At 44.5% G+C, this 13,831-nt stretch overlaps 32 non-coding genes across 32 annotated transcripts; all 32 read right to left on the bottom strand.

The window, feature by feature from the left end:
- Positions 1 to 1,155: 1,155 nt before the first annotated feature.
- TRNAL-AAG (transfer RNA leucine (anticodon AAG)) lies at positions 1,156 to 1,237 on the bottom strand. Its single transcript has one exon. It is a non-coding gene; the product is annotated as a tRNA-Leu (tRNA).
- A 69-nt stretch (positions 1,238 to 1,306) lies between these two features.
- On the bottom strand, positions 1,307 to 1,388 carry TRNAL-AAG (transfer RNA leucine (anticodon AAG)). Its single transcript has one exon. It is a non-coding gene; the product is annotated as a tRNA-Leu (tRNA).
- Positions 1,389 to 1,763: 375 nt separating this feature from the next.
- On the bottom strand, positions 1,764 to 1,845 carry TRNAL-UAG (transfer RNA leucine (anticodon UAG)). Its single transcript has one exon. It is a non-coding gene; the product is annotated as a tRNA-Leu (tRNA).
- Positions 1,846 to 2,520: 675 nt separating this feature from the next.
- On the bottom strand, positions 2,521 to 2,602 carry TRNAL-AAG (transfer RNA leucine (anticodon AAG)). The gene has a single exon. It is a non-coding gene; the product is annotated as a tRNA-Leu (tRNA).
- A 526-nt stretch (positions 2,603 to 3,128) lies between these two features.
- Positions 3,129 to 3,210, bottom strand: TRNAL-UAG (transfer RNA leucine (anticodon UAG)). The gene has a single exon. It is a non-coding gene; the product is annotated as a tRNA-Leu (tRNA).
- A 675-nt stretch (positions 3,211 to 3,885) lies between these two features.
- Positions 3,886 to 3,967, bottom strand: TRNAL-AAG (transfer RNA leucine (anticodon AAG)). Its single transcript has one exon. It is a non-coding gene; the product is annotated as a tRNA-Leu (tRNA).
- A 679-nt stretch (positions 3,968 to 4,646) lies between these two features.
- On the bottom strand, positions 4,647 to 4,728 carry TRNAL-AAG (transfer RNA leucine (anticodon AAG)). The gene has a single exon. It is a non-coding gene; the product is annotated as a tRNA-Leu (tRNA).
- Positions 4,729 to 4,798: 70 nt separating this feature from the next.
- TRNAL-UAG (transfer RNA leucine (anticodon UAG)) lies at positions 4,799 to 4,880 on the bottom strand. Its single transcript has one exon. It is a non-coding gene; the product is annotated as a tRNA-Leu (tRNA).
- A 70-nt stretch (positions 4,881 to 4,950) lies between these two features.
- TRNAL-AAG (transfer RNA leucine (anticodon AAG)) lies at positions 4,951 to 5,032 on the bottom strand. Its single transcript has one exon. It is a non-coding gene; the product is annotated as a tRNA-Leu (tRNA).
- Positions 5,033 to 5,406: 374 nt separating this feature from the next.
- TRNAL-AAG (transfer RNA leucine (anticodon AAG)) lies at positions 5,407 to 5,488 on the bottom strand. Its single transcript has one exon. It is a non-coding gene; the product is annotated as a tRNA-Leu (tRNA).
- A 677-nt stretch (positions 5,489 to 6,165) lies between these two features.
- On the bottom strand, positions 6,166 to 6,247 carry TRNAL-AAG (transfer RNA leucine (anticodon AAG)). Its single transcript has one exon. It is a non-coding gene; the product is annotated as a tRNA-Leu (tRNA).
- A 69-nt stretch (positions 6,248 to 6,316) lies between these two features.
- Positions 6,317 to 6,398, bottom strand: TRNAL-AAG (transfer RNA leucine (anticodon AAG)). The gene has a single exon. It is a non-coding gene; the product is annotated as a tRNA-Leu (tRNA).
- Positions 6,399 to 6,619: 221 nt separating this feature from the next.
- On the bottom strand, positions 6,620 to 6,700 carry TRNAL-AAG (transfer RNA leucine (anticodon AAG)). The gene has a single exon. It is a non-coding gene; the product is annotated as a tRNA-Leu (tRNA).
- A 223-nt stretch (positions 6,701 to 6,923) lies between these two features.
- TRNAL-AAG (transfer RNA leucine (anticodon AAG)) lies at positions 6,924 to 7,005 on the bottom strand. Its single transcript has one exon. It is a non-coding gene; the product is annotated as a tRNA-Leu (tRNA).
- Positions 7,006 to 7,075: 70 nt separating this feature from the next.
- Positions 7,076 to 7,157, bottom strand: TRNAL-UAG (transfer RNA leucine (anticodon UAG)). The gene has a single exon. It is a non-coding gene; the product is annotated as a tRNA-Leu (tRNA).
- A 70-nt stretch (positions 7,158 to 7,227) lies between these two features.
- TRNAL-AAG (transfer RNA leucine (anticodon AAG)) lies at positions 7,228 to 7,309 on the bottom strand. Its single transcript has one exon. It is a non-coding gene; the product is annotated as a tRNA-Leu (tRNA).
- Positions 7,310 to 7,682: 373 nt separating this feature from the next.
- TRNAL-AAG (transfer RNA leucine (anticodon AAG)) lies at positions 7,683 to 7,764 on the bottom strand. The gene has a single exon. It is a non-coding gene; the product is annotated as a tRNA-Leu (tRNA).
- A 220-nt stretch (positions 7,765 to 7,984) lies between these two features.
- TRNAL-CAG (transfer RNA leucine (anticodon CAG)) lies at positions 7,985 to 8,066 on the bottom strand. The gene has a single exon. It is a non-coding gene; the product is annotated as a tRNA-Leu (tRNA).
- A 70-nt stretch (positions 8,067 to 8,136) lies between these two features.
- On the bottom strand, positions 8,137 to 8,218 carry TRNAL-UAG (transfer RNA leucine (anticodon UAG)). Its single transcript has one exon. It is a non-coding gene; the product is annotated as a tRNA-Leu (tRNA).
- A 70-nt stretch (positions 8,219 to 8,288) lies between these two features.
- Positions 8,289 to 8,370, bottom strand: TRNAL-AAG (transfer RNA leucine (anticodon AAG)). Its single transcript has one exon. It is a non-coding gene; the product is annotated as a tRNA-Leu (tRNA).
- Positions 8,371 to 8,743: 373 nt separating this feature from the next.
- TRNAL-AAG (transfer RNA leucine (anticodon AAG)) lies at positions 8,744 to 8,825 on the bottom strand. The gene has a single exon. It is a non-coding gene; the product is annotated as a tRNA-Leu (tRNA).
- Positions 8,826 to 9,045: 220 nt separating this feature from the next.
- Positions 9,046 to 9,127, bottom strand: TRNAL-AAG (transfer RNA leucine (anticodon AAG)). The gene has a single exon. It is a non-coding gene; the product is annotated as a tRNA-Leu (tRNA).
- Positions 9,128 to 9,653: 526 nt separating this feature from the next.
- TRNAL-AAG (transfer RNA leucine (anticodon AAG)) lies at positions 9,654 to 9,735 on the bottom strand. Its single transcript has one exon. It is a non-coding gene; the product is annotated as a tRNA-Leu (tRNA).
- A 69-nt stretch (positions 9,736 to 9,804) lies between these two features.
- TRNAL-AAG (transfer RNA leucine (anticodon AAG)) lies at positions 9,805 to 9,886 on the bottom strand. Its single transcript has one exon. It is a non-coding gene; the product is annotated as a tRNA-Leu (tRNA).
- Positions 9,887 to 10,261: 375 nt separating this feature from the next.
- TRNAL-AAG (transfer RNA leucine (anticodon AAG)) lies at positions 10,262 to 10,343 on the bottom strand. The gene has a single exon. It is a non-coding gene; the product is annotated as a tRNA-Leu (tRNA).
- Positions 10,344 to 10,867: 524 nt separating this feature from the next.
- TRNAH-AUG (transfer RNA histidin (anticodon AUG)) lies at positions 10,868 to 10,949 on the bottom strand. The gene has a single exon. It is a non-coding gene; the product is annotated as a tRNA-His (tRNA).
- Positions 10,950 to 11,169: 220 nt separating this feature from the next.
- Positions 11,170 to 11,250, bottom strand: TRNAL-AAG (transfer RNA leucine (anticodon AAG)). Its single transcript has one exon. It is a non-coding gene; the product is annotated as a tRNA-Leu (tRNA).
- Positions 11,251 to 11,624: 374 nt separating this feature from the next.
- On the bottom strand, positions 11,625 to 11,706 carry TRNAL-AAG (transfer RNA leucine (anticodon AAG)). The gene has a single exon. It is a non-coding gene; the product is annotated as a tRNA-Leu (tRNA).
- Positions 11,707 to 12,077: 371 nt separating this feature from the next.
- TRNAL-AAG (transfer RNA leucine (anticodon AAG)) lies at positions 12,078 to 12,159 on the bottom strand. The gene has a single exon. It is a non-coding gene; the product is annotated as a tRNA-Leu (tRNA).
- A 524-nt stretch (positions 12,160 to 12,683) lies between these two features.
- On the bottom strand, positions 12,684 to 12,765 carry TRNAH-AUG (transfer RNA histidin (anticodon AUG)). The gene has a single exon. It is a non-coding gene; the product is annotated as a tRNA-His (tRNA).
- Positions 12,766 to 12,985: 220 nt separating this feature from the next.
- TRNAL-AAG (transfer RNA leucine (anticodon AAG)) lies at positions 12,986 to 13,066 on the bottom strand. Its single transcript has one exon. It is a non-coding gene; the product is annotated as a tRNA-Leu (tRNA).
- Positions 13,067 to 13,440: 374 nt separating this feature from the next.
- On the bottom strand, positions 13,441 to 13,522 carry TRNAL-AAG (transfer RNA leucine (anticodon AAG)). The gene has a single exon. It is a non-coding gene; the product is annotated as a tRNA-Leu (tRNA).
- Between the last annotated feature and the right edge of the window lie 309 nt (positions 13,523 to 13,831).

Raw genomic sequence — 13,831 nt, 5'->3', positions numbered from 1 at the left:
CTTAGACCACCCGGTCACTCTACCCGAAAGCAAAAGTAAACTCAGTCTATTAAACAAAAGCTTCATATTATTAATCGTAGAAAACAAATTCTGCCTATAGAGGTGGGATTCGAACCCACGCCCCCGAAGTGACTGGTGCCTAAAACCAGCGCCCTAGACCACTCGGCCACTCTACCTGGTAATAAAACTCACCTCTGACTAATAAGCAAAAGCTTCATATTATTAATCCTAGATACAAAGTAGGCTGATAGATGTGGGATTCGAACCCACGCCCCGAAGTGAATGGTGCCTTAAACCAGCGCTTTAGACCACACTACCACTCTACCCGAAAGCAAAAGTAAACTCAGTCTATTAAGGAAAAGCTTCATATTATTAATCCTAGAGAAGAAAATAGGCTAATAGAGGTGGGAGTCGAACCCCCGCCCCCGAAGTGGCTGTTGCCTAAAACCAGCGCCCTAGACCACTCGGCCACTCTACCTGGAAACAAAACTCACTTCAGAATAATAAGAAAAGCTTCAAATTATTAATCCTAGAGAACAAAATAGGCAGATAGAGGTGCGATTCGAACCCACGTCCAAGAAGAGACTGGTGCCTTAAACCATCGCCTTAGACCACTCGGCCACTCTACCTGGAGACAAAACTCACCTCAAACTAATAAGCAAAAGCTTCATATTATTAATCCTAGAAAACAAAGTAGGCTGATAGAAGTGGGATTCGAACTCACGCCCTCCGAAGAGACTGGAGCCTTAAACCAGCTCCTTAGACCACCCGGTCACTCTACCCGAAAGCAAAAGTAAACTCAGTCTATTAAACAAAAGCTTCATATTATTAATCGTAGAAAACAAATTCTGCCTATAGAGGTGGGATTCGAACCCACGCCCCCGAAGTGACTGGTGCCTAAAACCAGCGCCCTAGACCACTCGGCCACTCTACCTGGTAATACAACTCACCTCAGACTAATAAGCAAAAGCTTCATATTATTAATCCTAGAAAACAAAGTAGGCTGATAGATGTGGGATTCGAACCCACGCCCCGAAGGGAATGGTGCCTTAAACCTGCGCTTTAGACCACCCTACCACTCTACCCGAAAGCAAAAGTAAACTCAGTCTATTAAGGAAAAGCTTCATATTATTAATCCTAGAGAAGAAAATAGGCTAATAGAGATGGGATTCGAACCCACGTCCCCGAAGAGACTGGTGCCTTATACCAGCGCCTTAGACCACTCGGCCACTCTACCTGAAAACAAAACTCACTTCAGAATAATAAGAAAAGCTTCAAATTATTAATCCTAGAGAACAAAATAGGCAGATAGAGGTGCGATTCGAACCCACGTCCCCGAAGAGACTGGTGCCTTAAACCATCGCCTTAGACCACTCGGCCACTCTACCTGGAGACAAAACTCACCTCAAACTAATAAGCAAAAGCTTCATATTATTAATCCTAGAAAACAAAGTAGGCTGATAGAAGTGGGATTCGAACTCACGCCCTCCGAAGAGACTGGAGCCTTAAACCAGCTCCTTAGACCACCCGGTCACTCTACCCGAAAGCAAAAGTAAACTCAGTCTATTAAACAAAAGCTTCATATTATTAATCGTAGAAAACAAATTCTGCCTATAGAGGTGGGATTCGAACCCACGCCCCCGAAGTGACTGGTGCCTAAAACCAGCGCCCTAGACCACTCGGCCACTCTACCTGGTAACAAAAGTCACCTCAGACTAATAAGCAAAAGCTTAATATTATTAATTCTAGAAAACAAAGTAGGCTGATGGATGTGGGATTCGAATCCACGCCCTCGAAGAGACTGGTGCCTAAAACCAGCGCCTTAGACCACTCGGCCACTCTACCTGGAAACAAAAGTCACCTCAGACTAATAAGCAAAAGCTTAATATTATTAATTCTAGAAAACAAAGTAGGCTGATAGATGTGGGATTCGAACCCACGCCCCGAAGGGAATGGTGCCTTAAACCAGCGCTTTAGACCACCCTACCACTCTACCCGAAAGCAAAAGAAAACTCAGTCTATTAAGGAAAAGCTTCATATTATTAATCCTAGAAAACAAAATAGATTGATAGAAGTGGGATTCGAACTCACGCCTTCCTAACAGACTGGTGCCTTAAACCAGGGCCTTAGACCACCCGGCCACTCTACCTTGAAACAACAATCACCTCAGACTAATAAGAAAAGCTTCATATTATTAATCCTAGAGAACAAAATAGGCTGATAGAGGTGGGATTCGAACCCACGCTCCCGAAGAGACTAGTGCCTTAAATCAGCGCCTTAGACCACTCGGCAACTCTACCTGGAAACATACTCACCTCAGACTAATAAACAAAAGCTTCATATTATTAATCCTAGAAAACAAAGTAGACTGATAGATGTGGGATTCGAACCCACGCCCCGAAGGGAATGGTGCCTTAAACCAGCGCTTTAGACCACCCTACCACTCTACCCGAAAGCAATAGTAAACTCAGTCTATTAAGGAAAAGCTTCATTTTATTAATCCTAGAGAAGAAAATAGGCTGATAGAGTTGGGATTCGAACCCACGCCCCCGAAGATACTGGTGCCTTAAACCAGCGCCTTAGACCACTCGGCCACTCTACCTGGAAACAAAAGTCACCTCAGACTAATAAGCAAAAGCTTGATATTATTAATTCTAGAAAACAAAGTAGGCTGATAGATGTGGGATTCAAACCCACGCCCCGAAGAGACTGGTGCCTTAAACCTGCGCCTTAGACCACTCGGCCACTCTACCAGGAAACAAAAGTCACCTCAGACTTTTAAGCAAAAGCTTAACATTATTAATCCTAGAAAACAAAATAGCCTGATAGAAGTGGGATTCGAACTCACGCCCTCCGAAGAGACTGGAGCCTTAAACCAGCTCCTTAGACCACCCGGTCACTCTACCCGAAAGCAAAAGTAAACTCAGTCTATTAAACAAAAGCTTCATATTATTAATCGTAGAAAACAAATTCTGCCTAAAGAGGTGGGATTCGAACCCACGCCCCCGAAGTGACTGGTGCCTAAAACCAGCGCCCTAGACCACTCGGCCACTCTACCTGGTAACAAAAGTCACCTCAGACTAATAAGCAAAAGCTTAATATTATTAATTCTAGAAAACAAAGTAGGCTGATGGATGTGGGATTCGAATCCACGCCCTCGAAGAGACTGGTGCCTAAAACCAGCGCCTTAGACCACTCGGCCACTCTACCTGGAAACAAAAGTCACCTCAGACTAATAAGCAAAAGCTTAATATTATTAATTCTAGAAAACAAAGTAGGCTGATAGATGTGGGATTCGAACCCACGCCCCGAAGGGAATGGTGCCTTAAACCAGCGCTTTAGACCACCCTACCACTCTACCCGAAAGCAAAAGAAAACTCAGTCTATTAAGGAAAAGCTTCATATTATTAATCCTAGAAAACAAAATAGATTGATAGAAGTGGGATTCGAACTCACGCCTTCCTAACAGACTGGTGCCTTAAACCAGGGCCTTAGACCACCCGGCCACTCTACCTTGAAACAACAATCACCTCAGACTAATAAGAAAAGCTTCATATTATTAATCCTAGAGAACAAAATAGGCTGATAGAGGTGGGATTCGAACCCACGCTCCCGAAGAGACTAGTGCCTTAAATCAGCGCCTTAGACCACTCGGCAACTCTACCTGGAAACATACTCACCTCAGACTAATAAACAAAAGCTTCATATTATTAATCCTAGAAAACAAAGTAGACTGATAGATGTGGGATTCGAACCCACGCCCCGAAGGGAATGGTGCCTTAAACCAGCGCTTTAGACCACCCTACCACTCTACCCGAAAGCAATAGTAAACTCAGTCTATTAAGGAAAAGCTTCATTTTATTAATCCTAGAGAAGAAAATAGGCTGATAGAGTTGGGATTCGAACCCACGCCCCCGAAGATACTGGTGCCTTAAACCAGCGCCTTAGACCACTCGGCCACTCTACCTGGAAACAAAAGTCACCTCAGACTAATAAGCAAAAGCTTGATATTATTAATTCTAGAAAACAAAGTAGGCTGATAGATGTGGGATTCAAACCCACGCCCCGAAGAGACTGGTGCCTTAAACCTGCGCCTTAGACCACTCGGCCACTCTACCAGGAAACAAAAGTCACCTCAGACTTTTAAGCAAAAGCTTAACATTATTAATCCTAGAAAACAAAATAGCCTGATAGAAGTGGGATTCGAACTCACGCCCTCCGAAGAGACTGGAGCCTTAAACCAGCTCCTTAGACCACCCGGTCACTCTACCCGAAAGCAAAAGTAAACTCAGTCTATTAAACAAAAGCTTCATATTATTAATCGTAGAAAACAAATTCTGCCTAAAGAGGTGGGATTCGAACCCACGCCCCCGAAGTGACTGGTGCCTAAAACCAGCGCCCTAGACCACTCGGCCACTCTACCTGGAAACACAAGTCACCTCAGACTAATAAGCAAAAGCTTCATATTATTAATCCTAGAAAACAAAATAGATTGATAGAAGTGGGATTCGAGCTCACGCCCTCCTAAGAGACTGGTGCCTTAAACCAGGGCCTTAGACCACCCGGCCACTCTACCCGAAAGCAAAAGTAAACTCAGTCTATTAAGGAAAAGCTTCATATTATTAATCCTAGAGAAGAAAATAGGCTGATAGAGGTGGGATTCGAACCCACGCCCCCGAAGAGACTGGTGCCTTAAACAAGCACCTTAGACCACTCGGCCACTCTACCTGGAAACAAAAGTCACCTCAGACTAATAAGCAAAAGCTTAATATTAATTATTCTAGAAAACAAAGTAGGCTGATGGATGTGGGATTCGAATCCACGCCCTCGAAGAGACTGGTGCCTAAAACCAGCGCCTTAGACCACTCGGCCACTCTACCTGGAAACAAAAGTCACCTCAGACTAATAAGCAAAAGCTTAATATTATTAATTCTAGAAAACAAAGTAGGCTGATAGAGGTGGGATTCGAACCCACGCCCTCGAAGAGACTGGTGCCTTAAACCAGCGCCTTAGACCACTTGCCCACTCTACCTGGAAGCAAAACTCACCTCAGACTAATAAGCAAAAGCTTCCTATTATTAATCCTAGAAAACCAAGTAGGCTGATAGATGTGGGATTCGAACCCACGCCCCGAAGGGAATGGTGCCTTAAACCAGCGCTTTAGACCACCCTACCACTCTACCCGAAAGCAAAAGTAAACTCAGTCTAGTAAGGAAAAGCTTCATATTATTAATCCTAGAAAACAAAATAGATTGATAGAAGTGGGATTCGAACTCACGCCTTCCTAAGAGACTGGTGCCTTAAACCAGGGCCTTAGACCACCCGGCCACTCTACCCGAAAACAAAAGTAAACTCAGTCTATTAAGGAAAAGCTTCATATTATTATTCCTAGAGAAGAAAATAGGCTGATAGAGGTGGGATTCGAACCCACGCCCCCGAAGAGACTGGTGCCTTAAACCAGCGCCTTAGACCACTCGGCCACTCTACCTGGAGACAAAGCTCACCTCAAACTAATAAGCAAAAGCTTAATATTATTAATTCTAGAAAACAAAGGAGGCTGATGGATGTGGGATTCGAATCCACGCCCTCGAAGAGACTGGTGCCTAAAACCTGCGCCTTACACCACTCGGCCACTCTACCTGGAAACAAAAGTCACCTCAGAATAATAAGCAAAAGCTTAATATTATTAATTCTAGAAAACAAAGTAGGCTGATAGATGTGGGATTCGAACCCTTGCCCCGAAGGGAATGGTGCCTTAAACCAGCGCCTTAAACCACTCGGCCACTCTACCTGGAAACAAAAGTCACCTCAGACTTATAAGCAAAAGCTTCATATTATTAATCCTAGAAAACAAAATAGATTGATAGAAGTGGGATTCGAACTCACGCCCTCCTAAGAGACTGGTGCCTTAAACCAGCGCCTTAGACTAACCGGCCACTCTACCCGAAAGCAAAAGTAAACTCAGTCTATTAAGGAAAAGCTTCATATTATTAATCCTAGAGGAGAAAATAGGCTGATAGAGGTGGGATTTGAACCCACGCCCCAAAGGGAATGGTGCCTTAAACCAGCGCTTTAGACCACCCTACCACTCTACCCGAAAGCAAAAGTAAACTCAGTCTATTAAGCAAAAGCTTCATATTATTAATCCTAGAGAAAAAAATAGGCTGATAGAGGTGGCATTCGAACCCACGCCCCCGAAGAGACTGGTGCCTTAAACCAGCGCCTTAGACCACTCGGCCACTCTACCTGGAAACAAAACTCACCTCAGACTAATAAGAAAAGCTTCATATTATTAATCCTAGAGAACAAAATAGGCTGATAGAGGTGGGATTCGAACCCACGCCCCCGAAGAGACTGGTGCCTTAAACCAGCGCCTTAGACCACTTGGCCACTCTACCTGGAAGCAAAACTCACCTCAGACTAATAAGCAAAAGCTTCCTATTATTAATCCTAGAAAACAAAGTAGGCTGATAGATGTGGGATTCGACCCCACGACCCGAAGGGAATGGTGCCTTAAACCAGCGCTTTAGACCACCCTACCACTCTACCCGAAAGCAAAAGTAAACTCAGTCTATTAAGCAAAAGCTTCATATTATTAATCCTAGAGAAGAAAATAGGCTGATAGAGGTGGGATTCGAACCTACGCCCCGAAGAGACTGGTGCCTTAAACCAGCGCCTTAGACCACTCGGCCACTCTACCTGGAAACAAAAGTCACCTCAGACTTATAAGCAAAAGCTTCATATTATTAATCCTAGAAAACAAAATAGATTGATAGAAGTGGGATTCGAACTCACGCCCTCCTAAGAGACTGGTGCCTTAAACCAGGGCCTTAGACCACCCGGCCACTCTACCCGAAAACAAAAGTAAACTCAGTCTATTAAGGAAAAGCTTCATATTATTAATCCTAGAGAAGAAAATAGACTGATAGAGGTGGGATTCGAACCCACGCCCCCGAAGAGACTGGTGCCTTAAACCAGCGCCTTAGACCACTCGGCCACTCTACCTGGAAACAAAAGTCACCTCAGACTAATAAGCAAAAGCTTAATATTATTAATTCTAGAAAACAAAGTAGGCTGATGGATGTGGGATTCGAATCCACGCCCTCGAAGAGACTGGTGCCTAAAACCAGCGCCTTAGACCACTCGGCCACTCTACCTGGAAACAAAAGTCACCTCAGACTAATAAGCAATAGCTTAATATTATTAATTCTAGAAAACAAAGTAGGCTGATAGAGGTGGGATTCGAACCCACGCCCCCGAAGAGACTGGTGCCTTAAACCAGCGCCTTAGACCACTTGGCCACTCTACCTGGAAGCAAAACTCACCTCAGACTAATAAGCAAAAGCTTCCTATTATTAATCCTAGAAAACAAAGTAGGCTGATGGATGTGGGAATCGAACCCACGCCTCGAAGGGAATGGTGCTTTAAACCAGCGCTTTAGACCACCCTACCACTCTACCCGAAAGCAAAAGTAAACTCAGTCTATTAAGGAAAAGCTTCATATTATTAATCCTAGAAAACAAAATAGATTGATAGAAGTGGGATTCGAACTCACGCCTTCCTAAGAGACTGGTGCCTTAAACCAGGGCCTTAGACCACCCGGTCACTCTACCTTGAAACAACAATCACCTCAGACTAATAAGAAAAGCTTCATATTATTAATCCTAGAGAACAAAATAGGCTGATAGAGGTGGGATTCGAACCCACGCTCCCGAAGAGACTAGTGCCTTAAACCAGCGCCTTAGACCACTCGGCAACTCTACCTGGAAACATACTCACCTCAGACTAATAAGCAAAAGCTTCATATTATTAATCCTAGAAAACAAAGTAGACTGATAGATGTGGGATTCGAACCCACGCCCCGAAGGGAATGGTGCCTTAAACCAGCGCTTTAGACCACCCTACCACTCTACCCGAAAGCAATAGTAAACTCAGTCTATTAAGGAAAAGCTTCATTTTATTAATCCTAGAGAAGAAAATAGGCTGATAGAGTTGGGATTCGAACCCACGCCCCCGAAGAGACTGGTGCCTGAAACCAGCGCCTTAGACCACTCGGCCACTCTACCTGGAAACAAAAGTCACCTCAGACTAATAAGCAAAAGCTTAATATTATTAATTCTAGAAAACAAAGTAGGCTGATGGATGTGGGATTCGAATCCACGCCCTCGAAGAGACTGGTGCCTAAAACCAGCGCCTTAGACCACTCGGCCACTCTACCTGGAAACAAAAGTCACCTCAGACTAATAAGCAATAGCTTAATATTATTAATTCTAGAAAACAAAGTAGGCTGATAGAGGTGGGATTCGAACCCACGCCCCCGAAGAGACTGGTGCCTTAAACCAGCGCCTTAGACCACTTGGCCACTCTACCTGGAAGCAAAACTCACCTCAGACTAATAAGCAAAAGCTTCCTATTATTAATCCTAGAAAACAAAGTAGGCTGATGGATGTGGGAATCGAACCCACGCCTCGAAGGGAATGGTGCTTTAAACCAGCGCTTTAGACCACCCTACCACTCTACCCGAAAGCAAAAGTAAACTCAGTCTATTAAGGAAAAGCTTCATATTATTAATCCTAGAAAACAAAATAGATTGATAGAAGTGGGATTCGAACTCACGCCTTCCTAAGAGACTGGTGCCTTAAACCAGGGCCTTAGACCACCCGGTCACTCTACCTTGAAACAACAATCACCTCAGACTAATAAGAAAAGCTTCATATTATTAATCCTAGAGAACAAAATAGGCTGATAGAGGTGGGATTCGAACCCACGCTCCCGAAGAGACTAGTGCCTTAAACCAGCGCCTTAGACCACTCGGCAACTCTACCTGGAAACATACTCACCTCAGACTAATAAGCAAAAGCTTCATATTATTAATCCTAGAAAACAAAGTAGACTGATAGATGTGGGATTCGAACCCACGCCCCGAAGGGAATGGTGCCTTAAACCAGCGCTTTAGACCACCCTACCACTCTACCCGAAAGCAATAGTAAACTCAGTCTATTAAGGAAAAGCTTCATTTTATTAATCCTAGAGAAGAAAATAGGCTGATAGAGTTGGGATTCGAACCCACGCCCCCGAAGAGACTGGTGCCTTAAACCAGCGCCTTAGACCACTCGGCCACTCTACCTGGAAACAAAAGTCACCTCAGACTAATAAGCAAAAGCTTGATATTATTAATTCTAGAAAACAAAGTAGGCTGATAGATGTGGGATTCAAACCCACGCCCCGAAGAGACTGGTGCCTTAAACCTGCGCCTTAGACCACTCGGCCACTCTACCTGGAAACAAAAGTCACCTCAGACTTTTAAGCAAAAGCTTAACATTATTAATCCTAGAAAACAAAATAGCCTGATAGAAGTGGGATTCGAACTCACGCCCTCCGAAGAGACTGGAGCCTTAAACCAACACCTTAGACCACCCGGTCACTCTACCCGAAAGCAAAAGTAAACTCAGTCTATTAAACAAAAGCTTCATATTATTAATCGTAGAAAACAAGTTCTGCCTATAGAGGTGTGATTCGAACCCACGCCCCCGAAGTGACTGGTGCCTAAAACCAGCGCCCTAGACCACTCGGCCACTCTACCTGGAAACACAAGTCACCTCAGACTAATAAGCAAAAGCTTCATATTATTCATCCTAGAGAACAAAATTGGCTGATAGAGGTGGGATTCGAACCCACGCCCCCGAAGAGACTGGTGCCTTATACCAGCGCCTTAGACCACTCGGCCACTCTACCTGGAAACAAAACTCACTTCAGAATAATAAGAAAAGCTTCAAATTATTAATCCTAGAGAACAAAATAGGCAGATAGAGGTGGGATTCGAACCCACGCCCCCGAAGAGACTGGTGCCTTAAACCATCGCCTTAGACCACTCGGCCACTCTACCTGGAGACAAAACTCACCTCAAACTAATAAGCAAAAGCTTCATATTATTAATCCTAGAAAACAAAGTAGGCTGATAGAAGTGGGATTCGAACTCACGCCCTCCGAAGAGACTGGAGCCTTAAACCACCTCCTTAGACCACCCGGTCACTCTACCCGAAAGCAAAAGTAAACTCAGTCTATTAAACAAAAGCTTCATATTATTAATCGTAGAAAACAAATTCTGCCTATAGAGGTGGGATTCGAACCCACGCCCCCGAAGTGACTGGTGCCTTAAACCAGCGCCCTAGACCACTCGGCCACTCTACCTGGAAACACAAGTCACCTCAGACTAATAAGCAAAAGCTTCATATTATTCATCCTAGAGAACAAAATTGGCTGATAGAGGTGGGATTCGAACCCACGCCCCCGAAGAGACTGGTGCCTTATACCAGCGCCTAAGACCACTCGGCCACTCTACCTGGTAACAAAACTCACTTCAGAATAATAAGAAAAGCTTCAAATTATTAATCCTAGAGAACAAAATAGGCAGAGAGGTGCGATTCGAACCCACGCCCCCGAAGAGACTGGTGCCTTAAACCATCGCCTTAGACCACTCGGCCACTCTACCTGGAGACAAAACTCACCTCAAACTAATAAGCAAAAGCTTCATATTATTAATCCAAGAAAACAAAGTAGGCTGATAGAAGTGGGATTCGAACTCACGCCCTCCGAAGAGACTGGAGCATTAAACCAGCTCCTTAGACCACCCGGTCACTCTACCCGAAAGCAAAAGTAAACTCAGTCTATTAAGCAAAAGCTTCATAATATTAATCCTAGAGGAGAAAATATGCTGATAGAGGTGTGATTCGAACCCACGCCCCCGAAGTGACTGGTGCCTAAAACCAGCGCCCTAGACCACTCGGCCACTCTACCTGGAAACACAAGTCACCTCAGACTAATAAGCAAAAGCTTCATATTATTCATCCTAGAGAACAAAATAGGCTGATAGAGGTGGGATTTGAACCCACGCCCCCGAAGAGACTGGTGCCATAAACCAGCGCCTTAGACCACTCGGCCACTCTACGTGGAAACAAAACTCACCTCAGACTAATAAGAAAAGCTTCATATTATTAATCCTAGAAAACAAAGTAGGCTGATAGATGTGGGATTCGAACCCACGCCCCGAAGGGAATGGTGCCTTAAACCTGCGCTTTAGACCACCCTACCACTCTACCCGAAAGCAAAAGTAAACTCAGTCTATTAAGGAAAAGCTTCATATTATTAATCCTAGAGGAGAAAATAGGCTGATAGAGGTGGGATTCGAACCCACGCCCCGAAGAAACTGGTGCCTTAAACCAGCGCCTTAGACCACTCGGCCACTCTACCTGGAAACAGAAGTCACCTCAGACTTATAAGCAAAAGCTTCATATTATTAATCCTAGAAAACAAAATAGATTGATAGAAGTGGGATTCGAACTCACGCCCTCCTAAGAGACTGGTGCCTTAAACCAGGGCCTTAGACCACCCGGCCACTCTACCCGAAAGCAAAAGTAATCTCAGTCTATTAAGGAAAAGCTTCATATTATTAATCCTAGAGAAGAAAATAGGCTGATAGAGGTGGGATTCGAACCCACGCCCCCGAAGTGACTGGTGCCTAAAACCAGCGCCCTAGACAACTCTGCCACTCTACCTGGAAACACAAGTCACCTCAGACTAATAAGCAAAAGCTTCATATTTTAATCCTAGAGAACAAAATAGGCTGATAGAGGTGGGATTAGAACCCACGCCCCCGAAGAGACTGGTGCCTTAAACCAGCGCCTTAGACCACTCGGCCACTCTACCTGGAGACAAAACTCGCCTCAGACTAATAAGCAAAAGCTTCATATTATTAATCCTAGAAAACAAAGTAGGCTGATAGATGAGGGATTTGAACCCACGCCTCGAAGGGAATGGTGCCGTAAACCAGCGGTTTGGACCACCCTACCACTCTACCTGGAAACAACAATCACCTCAGACTAATAAGAAAAGCTTCACATTACTAATCCTAGAAAACAAGGTAGGCTGATAAATGTGGGATTCGAACACACGCCCCGATGGGAATGATGCTTTAAACCAGCGCTTTTGACCACCCTACCACTCTACCCAAGACCAAAAGTAAACTCAGTTCTTTAAGGAAAAGCTTCATATTATTAATCCTAGAGAAGAAAATAGGCTGATAGAGGTGGGATTCGAACCTATGCCCCCGAAGAGACTGGTGCCTTAAACCAGCGCCTTAGACCACTCGGCCACTCTACCTGGAGACAAAGCTCACCTCAAACTAATAAGCAAAAGCTTCATATTATTAATCCTAGAAAACAAAGTAGGCTGATAGATGAGGGATTTGAACCCACGCCTCGAAGGGAATGGTGCCGTAAACCAGCGCTTTGAACCACCCTACCACTCTACCTGGAAACAAAAGTCACCTCAGACTAATAAGCAAAAGCTTGATATTATTAATTCTAGAAAACAAAATAGGCTGATGGATGTGGGATTCGAACCCACGCCCCGAAGAGAATGGTGCCTTAAACCAGCTCCTTAGACCACCCGGTCACTCTACCCGAAAGCAAAAGTAAAGTCAGTCTATTAAACAAAAGCTCCATATTATTAATCGTAGAAAACAAGTTCTGCCTATAGAGGTGTGATTCGAACCCACGCCCCCGAAGTGACTGGTGCCTAAAACCAGCGCCCTAGACCACTCGGCCACTCTACCTGGAAACACAAGTCACCTCAGACTAATAAGCAAAAGCTTCATATTATTCATCCTAGAGAACAAAATAGGCTGATAGAGGTGGGATTTGAACCCACGCCCCCGAAGAGACTGGTGCCATAAACCAGCGCCTTAGACCACTCGGCCACTCTACGTGGAAACAAAACTCACCTCAGACTAATAAGAAAAGCTTCATATTATTAATCCTAGAAAACAAAGTAGGCTGATAGATGTGGGATTCGAACCCACGCCCCGAAGGGAATGGTGCCTTAAACCTGCGCTTTAGACCACCCTACCACTCTACCCGAAAGCAAAAGTAAACTCAGTCTATTAAGGAAAAGCTTCATATTATTAATCCTAGAGGAGAAAATCGGCTGATAGAGGTGGGATTCGAACCCACGCCCCGAAGAAACTGGTGCCTTAAACCAGCGCCTTAGACCACTCGGCCACTCTACCTGGAAACAAAAGTCACCTCAGACTTATAAGCAAAAGCTTCATATTATTAATCCTAGAAAACAAAATAGATTGATAGAAGTGGGATTCGAACTCACGCCCTCCTAAGAGACTGGTGCCTTAAACCAGGGCCTTAGACCACCCGGCCACTCTACCCGAAAGCAAAAGTAATCTCAGTCTATTAAGGAAAAGCTTCATATTATTAATCCTAGAGAAGAAAATAGGCTGATAGAGGTGGGATTCGAACCCACGCCCCCGAAGTGACTGGTGCCTAAAACCAGCGCCCTAGACAACTCTGCCACTCTACCTGGAAACACAAGTCACCTCAGACTAATAAGCAAAAGCTTCATATTTTAATCCTAGAGAACAAAATAGGCTGATAGAGGTGGGATTAGAACCCACGCCCCCGAAGAGACTGGTGCCTTAAACCAGCGCCTTAGACCACTCGGCCACTCTACCTGGAGACAAAACTCGCCTCAGACTAATAAGCAAAAGCTTCATATTATTAATCCTAGAAAACAAAGTAGGCTGATAGATGAGGGATTTGAACCCACGCCTCGAAGGGAATGGTGCCGTAAACCAGCGGTTTGGACCACCCTACCACTCTACCTGGAAACAACAATCACCTCAGACTAATAAGAAAAGCTTCTCATTACTAATCCTAGAAAACAAGGTAGGCTGATAAATGTGGGATTCGAACACACGCCCCGATGGGAATGATGCTTTAAACCAGCGCTTTTGACCACCCTACCACTCTACCCAAGACCA

Source organism: Phalangium opilio, unplaced genomic scaffold, assembly GCF_054372755.1.
Source record: "Phalangium opilio isolate 3A_F unplaced genomic scaffold, DU_Popi_V2 ptg000246l_1, whole genome shotgun sequence".
Lineage (NCBI taxonomy): Eukaryota > Metazoa > Arthropoda > Arachnida > Opiliones > Phalangiidae > Phalangium > Phalangium opilio.
The sequence above is the reverse complement of the archived record's forward strand: the minus strand, read 5'-3'. Positions and strand labels throughout refer to the sequence as shown.